The sequence below is a fragment of the Taeniopygia guttata genome, chromosome 1 (assembly GCF_048771995.1).
Source record: "Taeniopygia guttata chromosome 1, bTaeGut7.mat, whole genome shotgun sequence".
In the NCBI taxonomy this organism is placed as follows: Eukaryota; Metazoa; Chordata; class Aves; order Passeriformes; family Estrildidae; genus Taeniopygia; species Taeniopygia guttata.
The window spans coordinates 12,379,715-12,396,833 of record NC_133024.1 but is presented as its reverse complement, the minus strand read 5'-3'; the positions used below and the strand labels follow the sequence as shown (position 1 = coordinate 12,396,833).

General features: G+C 35.2%; 1 long non-coding RNA gene across 5 annotated transcripts in view; it reads left to right on the top strand.

The window, feature by feature from the left end:
• Positions 1-17,119, top strand: part of LOC140682222 (uncharacterized) — a 64,944-nt gene that overhangs the window by 31,552 nt on the left and 16,273 nt on the right. For 3 of the 5 annotated variants that reach the window (XR_012053563.1, XR_012053562.1, XR_012053561.1), the window contains exons 3-6: positions 954-1,017; positions 5,691-5,762; positions 8,970-9,027; positions 14,317-15,579. This is a non-coding gene — a long non-coding RNA (uncharacterized lncRNA). Of the gene's footprint in view, positions 1-953; positions 1,018-5,690; positions 5,763-8,969; positions 9,028-14,316; positions 15,580-17,119 lie in introns of those variants that run through there. The other 2 variants (XR_012053565.1, XR_012053564.1) reach the window with 2 other exon arrangements.

Here is a 17,119-nt window from a genome sequence, read left to right as displayed (position 1 = left end):
TTATTCAATTTACTGTGAATTAAACTGTTACATTGCTTCACATTCAGTTGTTCACATCTCAAAATCTCAAGTTTCTGGCCTTTCAGACATATCTACAAGGTTTGTGGGGGAGAAAAGTATTTTCCCTAATCTATCGAATATAGATTTTGACTTGCAACCTTGCTGAAATCCAGTGTAAGCTATTGCTTTGACAGCAATGCATTTTACATGAATGCCATAAAGAATTAAACCTAAACAAGCTTTCAGATGATCTGTATCATCATCACTCCCTACTGAAATGGAACTGCTTCTCCAGTAAAACAAAGAAAATCAACAGTAATCCAAGTTACCTCTGTAAATATTACAGATACCCAAAGAAACTAAGCAGGGTGAACTCTCTTACACTTTTAAACTTAAAAGCAGAGTAATAGAATTTTGCATACAGGAAGAATGGTATTTGTTATTACCACATATTTTTCTTTTTATTTTTATTGTGCACATAATTGTATACATGGTATATTTAATAAGTCTTACTGTGCTACAATGCAATTCAAGAGAGTGTTCAGAGATTCAAAACACAATGTCAAAAAAATTAGATACCACTGCCTAGGAGTTCTTCTGTATTTTATTTCTTTGTGGTTTGTGTGAATATAATTCTGTAAATACAAAGAAAATTATGGCAAATCACAACAAAAGACATATACTGTGCCAATGGTGACTGTATTTCTCTGTTATCAGAATGTCTAAAAATGAGTAGTTATGTATTCTTCTTATTGCTCTTCATCATTATTTGAATTATAGACATTTGGGTGATATTCTCCTTCTGTGAAAATTGGTCTAAGTCATTGTAGTAGAGGGGGAAGAACTAAATGGATATATTTTTTTTCTGTTATGGTCCCTTTCCACCAGAGGTCTTGGAAATTCTTTCATGGAACCTGTCTAAATTTGCAGTAAATTATGTGCTTTTCTACCAGGTGGATGTTGAATTGATTCGAAGGTGATCAGGTGCTGCATCATCTTTATTTTCACACATCAGAGGTAGGCATATTGCAAGCAATTAATCATGTGCTTGTTTATTGTTTTGGAGTAAATGCATTTTACACACCTTTTATTGCTGATTTTAATTTAATTACAAATCATCCCTAAGTGTATCTGTCATTACTGTAGTGAACACGAAAGTGAAAGGATGAGTGAAAAAAGAAGCTTTTGCATCTGTGATACTGGTTATTGTTGAAACAAGAGACATAAAACAAGTTACTCATTACTAGTATTTTTGAAACAAATTAACTATTAGAAATATTTGCAAACATATTTTGCTACTAACAGCAAACCGCTTGTGTTTTACATAAAACCCTTGCCTGTTTTCAGAAACCAAGTAATTTTTTTCTGAGGGCCCAGTTTCTTGAGGTGAAGTTTATCCAGGATAGGCTAGGGTGATTAGTTGTCATTGGAAACATCAGGTACAAAATACAATAAAATGAATCTTAAAAAATGGAATTTTGCCCTTTTTGTCTTTTCTACATACTAATGGAGACATCAGTTCTTACTAGTATAAATGTTTCTTTTCACAATCATTCCACCAAGGCTTTTTGTTAATGACTATGGCAATAGGAATTGTAGGATTTTTTTAAACCTCTGAGGTTGCTGTTTGGTGTATGGATATGGTTTGCACCACAATGTGTTTAATATAAATATGTTAAAAAATATGTAGGTGTTCATCTGTGAGATCTTTTCAGTTGCCTATTGTCATTTTATTGAAAATAAGTATTGATGCACTTGGGCTTTAAACTTTTTAAATTGTAATAGATAGGAATTCTTTACAAAAACCCACAGGCAGCTGTTCAGTTTTCATCTATTTAAAACTAAAGCAAGGTTTTTATTTGAAGTCTATAAACCCTTGTCTCTATGGAGCAACCAAACTTGAAGCTCCTGTGCCATCCTGTCTTCCTAAAAAGTAGAAATTTACAGACAAGGGAAATTTGGAAACATTGAAAGTAATGGCTGTAGGACATGCCTCATAGGTGTGTCTGTAATTGCAATTAAAAAGTAGTAAAGTGCCTTTGGGGAACAACATTAGTGAATTGGGCAAACATAATTTCTCCATTTCTCTTTTTCTTAACTTCCCATCCCTTCCCAAAATGGCTCTGTTGGTCATGCACTGTAGGAACTATTAATTATTTACCTTTCCTGGTGGATTTAAGACTGTGGTTTTATTTTGTCATAATTGTGATCATGCAATCCTTTAAAAAAGGAATGGGTAGGTGTTTATGGATGATTCCTGGTTTTGAGTGCAGAGATAGGAGGATGTCGTGGTGTAACATCAGCATTCGCATTTGCATCTCCCAGTATAGAGTTTTGTTCACTTAATGTACAAGTCCACTTAGCTTTTTATTCTTTTTAATTAATTATTTTAAAATTTTCCCTAAATCCTGTCCTCTGTCTTCTGTGTGTTATACACATTCTTTGAACCCCTTTGTATAAGTCTAACTTATTTTTAGTTTTACGTGGGTTATGAACAATCTCTGACTTAAATTCGGGAAAACTGATATAATTGAATGTGGAAGCTGATCCTTGGAGTCTAACACTAATTTTCCCCTTATAAGGCAAGATTAAATTGTTAAATATTCATAAAGCGCTTAATCTGTAGACACTGTTTTGGGGCAAAGGTTAAAAAGGGAAGAAAAACATACAAACCTTAAAAAATCTCTTTTCATCATATTTTTTCCACAGTAGTTCAATTTCCATGACGCTTTTGTAGTTTCAGACACTCAAGACTTAAAGCCCAAGTTCCTTAAAAAATAAAATGGGTGAGACCTTCATTAATACTTTTACTCTTTGATTAAAATCACAAAGATTTTCAGCTTTTAAAAGTTGTTAGAGAAAAGGACAAATTCTGCTCTTGTTCTCATTCTGTAATATCAGTGAGTCCTTGCAACTATATTCTCTTAGAGGGTAAAATGGAAATTCTTTACCTCAAAACACTCATGTTTAGACTGTTGTTTGTAACTGAGAAATCTTACATTAAATTTGTGCATCATACAAAGAGGAGAATACAAATCCGACATGGATTCTTGAAGTTGAAAAGATTCATGGAATCTTGAAGCTGAAATGTTGGATAACTCTGAGGACTAATTCAATGAATTAAGTATTTAATACAAAGTATTAAGTATTTAATAATATATATATGTAATTGTATACATAAGCCTAGTAAGTACTTAATGGGTCCTTTGCTCTTCGTAATGCTAGAATATATTAGTACACCACAGACTAAACAAAAATTGAAAAAAGATTGATTTTGTTAGTGGCAAAATTCTGCACTCTGGATAAAAATTTTAACAGCTGTTTTCATGTCATAAATGGTGGTTTTAAATAACTGTGAATTGCTGGCTTGAGCAGGCAAAATAAAAAAATCCATTAAAATTTCAACAAAATAACTTCAGTTTTTCTACAACAATAAAATATTTAACAATGTAACAACAAATATTTCAGAACAATGAAACTGTTTTATAGACAAAAAAAGTTCTTTTGTCATCCTGCACACCCCCAGGGCAAGGTGAAGCTCTGACAAATGTGAGCCATTCTCTCAGGGCAAGGATTTGATTGCACCAGACCCTGAGCCTCTGAATCTGGGTTTCAGATATTAAAATATTTTCCCCTGTTTACTCAGTGTTCTTGTTAGCACAAGAAGGCACCAGAATGAAGTGAGACTGGTGCATCACATGGATGAAGAGAACAACACAGAAGGGAAGGGAAGGGAGCACTAATGTTTAGTTTGGTGATATCTCCACATAACTTCAAATGTACACCAAGGCACCAGATTTTATGGCAAGGCACTATATCTTGCTCAGAGCTGACAGCATATACATTTTCACCATTATCAGCTGCAGTTGAAACTAAGTAAATCTTAGCTCACATCCTTGCAAATCTAGGTGTCAGCCAGAAGCCTTATGGCTGGGCATCACCACATCATCATCTCATAAGTCAGACACAAGAAGATGTAACCTGTGGAAACTGATTTTTCTGTGGTTTTGAAGCTACTAAAAGGTTTCCAATATCCAAACCTTCAAGTCTTTGTTTAAAATATGATCTGACTATACAGGATTTTTTTCCTCAGCACCAGTTTAATGACTGGGAATGTATTTCAGAATTAGCTGGATTTAAGAATGGCTACAGAGTTAGCTTAGGATGGAAACTGTAGGCTTCATCCACTAAGAGATGAACACCAAAATTGTAAGTCGTGAAGTATTCTTGAAAAGTGACTGTGTAGAGGAAACATTTTTTCTCCCAGCCACTTCACAGAGTGAAACAGGTATTGAGCAACTAAATTAGTAGAACATGGAGGAACATTGTTGAGCCAGTTCCCTTACCTAGAATAGGAAATAAATTTACTTTTTTCTTTTAAGATTAATGCAGGCATCTCTGCCTGCATTAAAAATTTTACCTGATAGCTGGGAAGCCCAAGAGACTTCATAAATCCTGTAAAGATGTTATCTGATTCCTGAAATCTGCAGTGGTGTGAATGCTAATCCCACCCCCTTATAACACTTCCAAAAATGTGTAGCACATGAGGGCTAAAAGAATTCCAGCCTTGTCATCACTACCCTTCTTCTACCACCTTTCCTCACCACCAAAACCTCCAAAACAGTAAGTTGAGTGTAATGTTAATACATAGTTTTGGAGGGGACTTTGGGAATACAAAAGAAGGTCTTTGTGCATTCCAGCCACAGTAATAACAATATCTGGTTACCTTCATTAGAATCTAAATATAAATCAGAGCTTATTTTGTTGCCAAGTCTCGATAAAATCAGTGATGATGAAGAATGCTTGTTTTAGTGTAAATATGCAGCTATTGAACTGAAACAAAGTTGATTCTACAATGCCAATCTTTGTTTCTAGCTACAAACAAGTGTTTGCTTAACTGAAGTGGAAAGGCACTCACCATTTATTGACCTGTAAATGTCTTAAACTTCATCAAGAAACTTACAGAATTTTCCTGTTTCTCCAAATACCAGAGCTGGATCATGAGAATATCATTAACTATGTGCTCAGTCATTTTAACTGCATGGATTCCTTATCTTTGGAATGCTAATTCATTACTCTGCAGTGGATTTTGCTCCTAGTCACTGAATAATGTATGTATTGAGGATTGGGCGTATAAAAGTGTGACACTGTACATATTTTGTATGTAAAATGTTACCAGGCAACATCAATTAATACTACAAATAAATTAAAACTCAATTTGTTATAAAGATTGTATTTTATATATTTCTTAAAAATTAAACATCAATTAGGGAAAGCTGTATGGATTTTGTAGTTTCTCTTTCAGAAACAGGAACTTGAGGCTCTTTTAGTCTCTGTACAATGTAATGTTTGCCAAAATTTGCTTTACTAGTTGGGTTGCTGAACCTTACAAAGGTCTATTACAGAAGTGTTTAATCAGCACATCTGGGTATTTTGGCAGTACCACCCCAGCTCATAGAATAACACCTTTTCTTAACTTCTGAGATTTGTTCTCATTTCTACATAAGAACTCTTGACTACTACCAGGCTACTTTAATAGGTGACAAAAGAACAGCAATGGGGTGTTGGGGGATGGGGATGGTAGGGCTGGACCTGCCTCCTACACAGGTTCTCAGAGTGAGCACGAGGGGCCTGAAATTTTTAGTCTACATCTGCCATAATTATCTAAACTGGAATCTTCTCTCATACAGTTGATGAAACACTGAAGGCAAAGGGAAACTTTAAGCAGTAGAAGTGCCCAATACCAATGTGCTGGATGCAGAGTGAGTAAACCTGAACTCTGATGTATCTGTAATTGATCTAAGTCATGAACACCAGAGAATGAAAAACTACTCATAAAGAGAGTAACAGATATTTTTCTTTGTTTTCTCTTTTATACACAATTCAAAGGGAAAAATCTTCTAAAGGAATTTGTTTTGTGAGCATTGCAATTCATGATTCTCTGTTTCTAAGGGTTTGTATCTAATAGGTGCTTTTTTTCCAGCTCCTTTTCTTTTCTTTTTTTTCCCCTTTTTTCCTCTACTCCCTACATTCTTCCACTGTACCTTGACCTTCTCAGGTGTCCAAATCCCCTGATGGATAGAAAAGTACTTTGTGACTTCTTTCAGGCTGCTATTGAGCTAATTTATTGAAATGAATATGTATGGCCGCTTGATTGACCAGCTGATGAATGAGAACTCAAACAGTTGGTCGTTCTGCAGGGATAAAAACATTTTTTTCCTACCCAGAAACTGATTTTCTCAGACTTAATGTTTTTTATGCAACCAGACTTACATAGTTGGATTTAGGTGATTTATTGAAAAGGTTTTCACCGGGAAGGTAGGGAGCAAGCCTGTGAATAAGCTTTGTTTGTTAGGATATCCAGGTGCAATTTGAAAGAAGGATATTTATTCTGGGATAAATTTTAGACTTTTTCTGCTTCCCAGAAAATCAGGGAAGATACAACAACACAGTAAGACTTACTTGAGCAATCTGTCTTTGTAACACTAAGTCTGATTACTGGATACATTCCCAAGCTATGTAGTAATCTGAAAATTATATTTCCAGAACAAATTTATCCTCATCCTTTCAGGCTTTTTTCCCCCTGCCCCATAACCTCCATAGCATCTGGTTTCCTAAAGTCTGTCTATCCATCCAGAATTTAATTTTCTCCTGTACCCTTCCAAATTCTATATTTTTTCTCATAGTAATGGAATAGCACCATCCTTACCTGTCAATCAAAGCCATAGTACTACAACTTTCAGTACTAATCTTGTTTACTTTTATTACCTCTTCAATATTATCTGCATTCCTCAAATCCATCTTTTGGCTTCCAGTTCATAGCAATTTCAATTCAGATCACTTTTCCTTATTTTTAAGGTCATTCACAGTTCTGATACTCCCTGGTTGTCTGACTTCTGTAACACTGTTTTCTATCTCTTTGTCCATCTCTATCAGAGCTTCGTTCATGAATGTTTCCTAAAGAGATGTAAAGCTTAAAATTTACATTTTCTAAATCAGTTTTTCAGGTAAATTTCTATTATGAGGCCTGTAAGAAATTCAGAGTTAGCAGTAGCTGGAGAAAATGCTATTATTATTTAGAAGGAAAAAAGAAATAATTTACATATTAATGCATACAAGCATATGTGTTTGTGTGTATATATCTGTCTGTATCTATATAGATATATATGTATAGATATAAAGTATTTGTTGGAGCCTGCTATTTAGGGCAAGGACAGACTCCTGGGTGCAACACCAATCCACTAAACTATAAAACTGATGCTCTTATAATATTGCATACTTGCCAGATCATCTCCATTTTTTAACCTAATTAAAGCTCATCTTCCCTCATCACATTTTAGCATTGTATTCTCCATCTGTATATCTGATCATAACTACACACATGGAATAGCTGAAAAAAATCCTTAACATCTACATGTCCCATATATTTTGTCACTTTGCCAGACTTGTATCTTTTTCTGTCATCAAGGTCTGAAGTGATTGGAGGATCTGTGCTTTCCTTGGAGCATCATCATTCCACAATTTTTCCCTGCTGCTTATGGAAAAGCTGGAGTTTTCCCATGGTTTTCCCAACCCTGTTCTCTTTTCTATGCCTGAACATACCAGGAAAAGCATGGCAGATTTTTTTATCAGCTTTGGATTTATAGTAAAAATGTTGCTGGTGTTGTGCTTTTTCACTTCACAGGAATGGAAACTTTCAGCATTGACCTAATTTTATCTCATTAAGGATCGTGGGAGTTTTGTTTAGCATTACCTCTAGCAGGAACAGTGGTGGCAATTCTGATTCATTTTACTAATCCATGCTTTGAAAATTTGAATGCTTAGGAATTTTTGACATTATTAGTTGGTGGTATTGAGACTGGTTTCTAAACATAAAATACAAAAAGTCAATGAGATAGAAATCAGTTTTATCTTTTAGAAATAAAAAAGAAAACTGCTCAGAAAAAGTAGCACTATCCATTCAGAGCCTTTAAAAATGCTTTGACTTCAATTTGAGAAGTGCACTGTGTGTTTTATCAGATTGTTTGGGATGAAAGGGTTAAGTAGCATTAAGTTTTCTTGTTCTTGCAGTTCAATCCTATATTAATAATGTTCATTATGTGCCTGTCTATTCAGACATATGGTCTTCTTCGTATTTATCATGGAATGATATTCCCAGACACTTTGCAATGTGAGTGCCTGTTGCTTTTGGGGTGTGTGTGGGGGGAGTGGTTTGTTTTCCTTTAGGTTCAGGAGGCTGCAGTCAACAAGTCAGAAAAAGCCCTAAAATATAATGGTTAAACTAGTGTGTGATAGAAACTAAAGATCAAGGAATTCTAAAATAAAATGTTATTCTTTGTATCATTCAGGAGACTGAAAAATGAAGGTTTTTCATTTATCTCTTTATTTTCCAGGTGGAAAGGCTATGTAGAGCTTCTTCTAATACAAAAAAAAAAAAAAAAAAAAACCCAAAAAATGGGCCTAGTTCTTTGTTTTGCACATGTATCCTTAAAACAGTGTGTAAGATCTGTATGATATGCCAATAGAATGAGGATGCTCAACTTTGTCCCATTTTCTTTTTAGCCTAGTCAGTATTTAATTCACACACACTTTTAATATTCTTGTTGCCTAAATCATATATTAATGTTCCTGGTCTCCATAGCTGAAAGGCATAATTCCAGTAATGAGGGGAAATAAGCAGAATGCTTGATGAAGTAGCTAAGCTACCAAACAACAAACAGAATGTTTCATCAACTCTGTTTTAACAACCTCTATGTGAAGCTGCCACAGCTTTGTCATTTCCTCACCGAAAAATGCATCTCTTTTTATTGCAACGTGGTATGGTATCAAAGGGGTCAAATCAACTAAAATATTGTGAAAGCAAAAAATGCAAAAGCAATATAAACAAGCTATGATGAAATCAGAGAAAAATGTTTTCAGAATTATTTCATACAGTGAACCTATGTGGTTTTTTTTTTCTCTTCCATGAGACCTCCAGCACAGCTCCTAAATCCCATGAGAACACCCAGAATCAGCAGTTACCCCAAGGTAAGTGGTACAGTCTCTAAATCAGTTAAATTAGTTATTTTGTTCCTTACCCTTCCAGGATTTCATACTGAAAAGGGAGTTTGATATTTCTAAGATAGAACTCTTTTAAATACTTTTTTTTTTTGGTCTATTCTTAAATTCTGAGAGATTTACAGATAGAATTGTACAATTGAGAGGAAGAGGAGAAATCATAGGTGATGGAGTTAGCTTCTAAGTTACTAAGAGATGAGTTCCCAAGGTTGTGTGCTTTCTTCATTATTTGTAATATATAATTTCTAGCTGTAGAAATATACTTGTATAATACTTAAAATAATTACTTTTAAATTAATTTCATTTTTACCATCATTGCATGATAATTTCTATTTAAAAAAAATCTAATAAAAGCTTCTTAGGAATTTTTTTTTTGAGCTGATACATTGAAGAGTACCATCTATTAAAACTTTTATTTTCCATTTTCCCTTATGGCTAGTGGATTATGATAGCCTTTCTAAGTAGTTTTAACTGCCTCTACAGAAGCATTCATATATATGAGAACATCTGTTAAGAGTTTTTGTTCACAAGTACAAAACAATGTGATGCAAATGTTACAGAGTGGATAACCTGAACATTCCTATTTACTGTGAATTTTATCAGCTCCCATAGTTTTGGGAGCTCACCTCACCCTGCCAGAAGCACAGTAATTCTAAACCAATGAACTAAAAATCAGTCCTAGAGAAACTGTAGGATAGATAAAAATAGCTACAGATTTTAAGTGCACCACTGATACGTGAAGAGAGACAGGATCCATTTGGAAACTGTCTTGATTCTGTTAATTGCTTGTTCATTATTCCATGAGCAAGCTTGCACATTATTTCCTGGTTTCAGATAAAACACAGCTGGAAATCTGCCTGATGCTATAAGTTCTTTTGAGGTGATTCGGCAATACCTGAATGATTAGAAAGAAAATAAAGAGATTTGTAGTAAATATATTTTGCTTATTATGCAATCTGACATGAAATATTGTTCCAGCCATTTCTTATGTATTCAGTCAAATATATCTAGTGCTGTCTTTTTCCTGAATACATTAAATGTACAAAGAAGAAAATCCACTCTCATGGAGGCTACAGTAAAATATTGCATTCAGTTTGGAAGTAGTGAATGGTCTCAGTATTACATGAGTGACATGAGAGAGACCAAATCAATTCAGACCATGCCTGACAATCTTATGTCTGACAAAGGCCAGCAGAGGATCTCCAGAATATGGCAAAAGTGTAGTGGCATTCCCTGGAATGCTGCCACAAAATCCCATGGCCTCTGGTCAGAGACTTTCCTAGATTGTAGTAACACTTTGCATTTTATCACTTTCAAAGTATTTTACTTTTCCTGTAGCTTCACACCAGTTTTTATGCATTGCAGCTCTTCCTGAGTTGAGAGCAAGGTCATTACTTGCTGTGCATGTTCTGCTCAAGGCTATGTGCATTTGTGCCATGTACCCTCACCCTGCCATGTCTTTTTCAGGCAGAAGGGGCCTAGTCTGTTTTGTCACTTCTTGTACAGAAACATTTCTTACCTTGATGATCACTGCCATTCTCCTGTAAAACGTCTCATTTTCAGTGTGCCCTTTTTGATGTGAGAACTTAGAGCATTTAACAGGAAGGTGCAGCATGTTTTTCATTTTTCTACATAGCCATAATGAAATCTGACTTATTTTCCTTTTTTTTCCTAATTAGTCACAAACTACTTTTTTTTTTTTTTTTTAATTTCCATTGGTCATTTTTCTGATGTACCTGATTGAGCAGAGCTTTAAAACGTATTTGTAGAGTTGAAATTTTTTTCCCCATACACCGATAGCTTTTGTATTTATATGTGATGAATTTTATTATCCCAAAGCAGAATCTCCTAAGTTTCTCTGTTTGTTGAAAGTAGTCATTGTTTTTGCTACTTCATCAACACACTACATCCTTCATTGTTCATCCAGGTTTCTGTATCAATTTATGAATATAACTCACAATGCCCCCCTAGACACTTCTGGCAATGTAAAATCTAGTCACTTTAAGTTTGTTTTTCAACTGTGTGAGGACATTTGCTATCATCCTATGCCTAGAAATGTTCTGTTTTGAACCTGTGAGACACCTTTTGGCATTCCAAGGGGATGAGATGCAAATCTGATTTATCACTATGCTTGATCATTTCTTCAGAAGACCCTATAGGGAAGGAAATATTTCTCTTTAGAAGAGCTGTATTGAACCTTCATTATGTATTTTATTCCAAAGTTCATTAATCCAATTCTTTATTATGAGCTAGAGATCAGCTGTTTAACCCTTGATTTCCTTTTGAGTTCTATGCCATCTGTTACTGAAAAATCATTTTGTCAACTTAATAAATTCTTCTACCAGTACTTCAGCTTGGCCTGGATCACTGATATTCACCTTGCAAAGGAAGGTTTTTCAGAATAGTTACCTAAGTGGATGCATAGATTAAAAAAATAGATTTAACATTATCTACTTTGCATACTCCTGTTACGTTTAAATGTTCTGCTTCTTCTGTGCTCTTTTTGCAGGCATCTTTCTTCTTTTGTGTTTGAAAATTTAAAAATATTTTAATCTGTATTATATGGTTTTAGTCCTTTGAAAGTTGTTTTTCAAGCTCATATTTAGCCTGCTAAAAGCTGCTAAAGATTAAGAACCTTTCTATCTTCCTCATTTGCACACATCTTCACTATTTGAAAGCAGACTTATGATTTTTATTGCCTTCTTCTACTTTGATATTTAACTAGATTTTCTCAACCTCATAATGTCTTTTAGAATCGGTGTACCTATGATTTATGCCTCTAATATGGTTTTAAACAATTTTGAGCCTACTGCTCAAAACTTTTGTCTGTCCTTCATCAGATTTTAACAATTTCCTTATTCTTTGTTATTCTGCTTTTCACATTTCGTAGTACCAAGCAATAGCAGACTTTGCAATTCTGCTTGTCCCTATGGATGTCCAACCTAGGCGTGTTTTTGTCTGCTTGAGTTATGCAGGGCAGATCTTTAATCACAGCTCTTGGGCCACAGCTTGTTATGAGTCAGGACCTGGTTGGAAGTTTCTTCCTTTACTTCTTCACTAGAGCCTCCATAAAGCAATCATTTAACATGCCCAGAATTTGAATTTTAACTTATATTTTAATGAAATATTTATCAAATTCAAAGCACAGATGATCTTTCATATCTACTGCAGATACCACTCTTGCTGCCTCCGTGATTTTGTCAGATAACCTGAATATTAAACATTCTTTTTCACCATGCTGACTGGCCAACAGTATACTTTAAATTACATGTTATCTTCCAGGATATGTGGAGTTGAGTAAGTGCAAGGTACAATTCAGTGAATACAATGTGTGTATCTTCCAGTATCTTCAGTGTGTTGGGACTTTAGAAACTCTCTTTAAATCTGCATGACATAAAGCATATGTTGTTTGTCTGCAGTTGACTGTCTAAAAGATAAATTTCAAGGACATGTTGATTACTGGGTTTAATACATCCTTTGAGCTTTGAAAAGACTTTTTGCATACAAATAATTAACTTTAATGGAAAAGAAATTATGTTTTCTCTGCAAATGCTAAGTGTTGGATTTGTGAATCTAGTTTTCATGTTCAGGCTTGACTTTTGATGACTTTCTAAATTAAACCTCACAATGACTCCCTTTTAAATGATTCCTTAATAAAGGATGTTATCTTGACAGTGAGTTAGCTAAAAAAACAAAACTAAAAAACTGGGATTAGTCTAAGCAGTAATTAGGGTTGGACATATTGGTTTATTCTGGTTCTCTACCCACCCAGTTCTGACATTGCACGAGGCCAGGACAAAGTTTTCCATAAGAAGCAAGTTACATAATAACACATTATTTCTTATGCTTTTAATTTTGTTTGGTACTGTATTTTTACTGTCATTCACTTTTTGCTCTTGACCATCAGCTTTCTTAATAAGCCATCATCTAGATAATTTGCAGGCTTGACATGCTCTGATTGCATGGAGGACATTGAATATAGGTAGTACATTCAATTGGCCCCTATGAATGAGACTTGTGTAAAAGTGTTGTTCATACTCTTAACTGGCTAAGTGTTTAGTTTTGCCCTTCCTACACACTGCTTGTAGGTCTGTGGCATGTGACACCCTTTAGAATGTTTAAAAGTGGCTAAAAATTCAATAAGATCTTACTGGAAACACGGTACAATATCTTCAGTTTCAACACGGCATTTGTTTAATTTTGAGCTCAGCTGTCCCTGCTGGCTCAAGCTCAGTTCTTTGGGTGGGACTGGGATAATTATCTTCTGTGCCAATGACAAGGCTGTTCATTCAAAATGATGTTTGTAGCTGAAAACAACATTTTCAGGAAATCAACACACTAGGCTTTTTAATATGATTCTGATCCTTCCCTAAACAATTACTGAGAAATGGCCTTTAACTTTTCTCTCAAACAACTTTGGGTTTACAGTACATGGCTGAGTTTTCTAAAATGAGGTTTGAATATCCCTCTCTTTAGAAAAAAATAAATGTGCTACAGAAAAAATTCAGAATAGCTGATTCAGTTTATTTTACTGGAAATAATAAAAGCCTCATTTTGCAATACAAATAAGCATTGTTAAAAGCAATTCCACTTGATCTACTGTTTGTGAAAGAAGGCAAAATGGTAGTTTTGAAGCTGAAGATGTTTGTTTACACCAAAGCTATGATAAAAATAGCTCTAGTGAAAAAATTCCTTCTTCATCGTACCAGTACAGCTTAGTCCATTTTGTGAATGGGCAGTGAAAGAAAGCAAGAGCTAGAGGATAGATTATTTTTATTAGCATAATTTATCAAGCAATTATCCAGCATTGCAACTCTCAAATGCTTGTTCCTTTCTTATTTTAAGCTCTAGCCAAGATCGATAAACATTTCACTTCTTCAGAAACTGTTGCTCTAGAGTCAAATATTGGTCATTTGTCTCTTAACTGCTAGGAAAAAGGAAAGGACTCATGGGTTGTTGCAGAATATTTTACTCTAACCCTACTGCAACATGTTACCCTGCTGTGGCAATGTTTCCTAGTCATTACTCTCCCACTGGCAGCAGTACTTCCTAATTTATTGTGGGCAACTTGCTCTTCTTGTCAGGTCATGTCTGACATTTTAACATGTGGTGGCAAAGGGGAAGCAGGTTTTCTGTGAGCCTTGGGATGAAAAATGCTAAACTCTGGTTATCTGTAGAAACACCTTCTACATTGGGAAATTGGTCTACTCAATGTGTAGACTTTGCCGCCGCCTGCTACCACTCTCTAAACTATTGCAGGACAAGCAAAAAATATCCACCTGACAAGTCTCTGTCAGCCTTCCAAAAGGTGACCTGAGCACTGCCCACAATGGAGTGAAATAACTAGTGCAGGATGGAAGCTGGCCGTGGATATGGGCATCTGGGACAAGACTGAATAGAAATACTTGGATGATGGGGTAAGTAACATTATGGTTGTAATAGTCCTCACATGGGTGTTAGCTTTAATCTAGTTGCACTAGATTTAAACCAGTTAATTAGGTATGTGAAGTTCTGTAGCTTATTACCATGTCTGAGCTATCCACTTTCTCCTCGGGTTAATTTTTTATATAGCTGACATAATTTTGTACAAAAATAATTACTATATGCACCTCCAAAATTAGCTTAGAACAGTCATCAAGGCATTGCAAGTGTTATACTTCCTACATGAGAACAGAAGAAACTGATACATAATTAGCACTTTGCATAGCATTTCGGCAAGGAAGGAGATAATAGTAAGTAACAATGCACAAGCAGATTTGGTGATGATTGTCTTTGGCAAAACAGCTGAAGGACAAAAAAAGGAAAAAAGAAAAAAAAAATCTGTGAGACAAGAGGCATGCCTGCACAGCAGAATAAGCTCCTTTCCTGAGTGTCTGACTGCAAGGATGTGAGGAAGCTTTGGTTCAGAATCTCTGTAGGCATAACTGATACTGACTGAAATATTGATCCTACTTACTCAAGTTCAGGATCCCCCAAATGTGGATACATGTCCTCTGAAGCAGAACAGCTTTGAGCAGAGGAACTTCTGTCAGTATCTACTTGTTCTCTCTGATCTAAGAGCAAGAGGTTCAGTAACAGGCTGCAATTAGAGTTGCTTAAGTGGTATATGAAAACTGTAAAGTAATAAAATTATACAAATAAAAGTTGTCTTAATAAAATAGCATGTTTGGTCACAGTGGTTTGGCTGTGTACCTGCAGATACTATCTGAAGATGTAATGCAGTTTTCATTTGTTGCATATTCAATGCATTTCTCATTTTGTTCTTGCAATGATTGGTTTTGTGCTAAAAACTGGCAATTACACTAAACTGAACACAATTAGTTTCCTTTTACTGCAGTATTAAAATCACAAAATAGAAAGAAATCCAGTTCCAGAGTTGTGCTAGGTGTTGAACAAATGAGCTGCACATCAAGACCGGAGAGAATGGTACCCATTTTTTATAGCAGAAGAATTAATTGATTTATTTGAAAAAGGAATATGTTTGCATCCTCCTCAAAGATAACAAAAAAACCCAAACAAGAAGGATGAAAGTATTTTCTTTGTTGGGAATGTACCTGTGGCTTTAAAAAAAATTAAAAAACCAAAACCAAACAAACAAAAAAACCAGGGCAGCAACTTTTTTTGTGCATTAAGTAAATAACATTATTACAAATTAATGAAGAGATGGAAACAGTGGCTTCCCTTATGGCGGGATCCAGCTCAAAGAGTTGAAGAGGATCTTCAAAGTGACGTGGAAAGTTAAGAGAGGAACCAAAGACTTTCTTTGCAAGGTTAAGACAAAATTTAATATAATCAGGGAATATATATCCTAAGGAATTTATTTCCAAGCAGCTGTGAAGTAGGGCTACCTAGCTTATCCTGTTGTTCACTTTCTCCATAGAGTAAAAAGGATGAGGAGACAACTGACTCAGTTGTCATAACTCCTCAGATGGGAGGCTGCTGTGTCCTTTGGGAAGGTAAAAGGAAGAGGAGGAACTGTGGGTTTGGAAACTTGGGGTCCAGCCTTTGGTTGTAGGAGCTGGCACCAGACCGAGGGACTTTAAGCCATATCCCACTGCCTGACACACAGGATGTAACATCTGGACTTAAGGTCAGAATGAGCTGAGTCCTGGATGAAAGAGATTGAACTTCATGTACACAGTGAGTAAAGCAGCCTCAGTATTTTCACTGTGCAATATAGGAATCCTGCTGAGTTCGTGTTATTGTGAATAGTTTCCATCATATATCTGGTGAATGGAATTCAGCCATCCACTTTCAGGTCAAAATACTTATCATGTCCTGTGAGACTTGTTCAGTGTTTTTGGGGTGACCTTAGAAATCTGGACTTCTACTGTGAAACTTGAAAAATCAGTTTATTTTATTAGTGTAAGACACTCCAGGGTGATTAGGTGACAGTGTATATAATTGCTTGTTTGTGTTTATGTAAAGAAAACTGGCATCGGGTTTAGATCTACTTTGACTCCCAGATCTCTATGGAGCATTAGAATACTGAATAGGAAAGTGTAATTCCAGACTAGTGACCTGCAAAGTGTAACAAATTCTTGCATGCCAAGGTCTTAATACAAAATTAAAATATAAGTATGTATAATAAAAATACAATTGAAATACACTTCTCACCAAAAGCCAGAGCAGACATGAGCATATCTGGAAAGCAGGATGCTCTGTAGCATAGTCAATAGACATTTCTTCTGCCTCTCTCCTGCTTTTTTTTGACATCCATCTGTACCCATTTGTAATGTATTTTCTCAGTCCCTTAGATTTAGCATCTGAATTCTGAGCTGCCCATTATTTCACTTCCCCTTAGTCTTGCTGTGTGTTATAAATATTGAATTTTTTTTTAATATTAATAAAGTAGTTGCTTGTTTAGACTGTTAAGACTACAGATTAGGTGGCAGTGGGATGCTCAAGAGGAAGAATATATTAAAGTTGTCCGTTTAAGGGAAAACCAAAGGCAGGATAATAAATTTTCATCTGCACATAGCCATCATTACCTCTTCATCAGAAAGCCTGAGCTTCTCATTTGTCACACTTTTTAACAAGGGTGGAAGAGAGATGGAGTAGA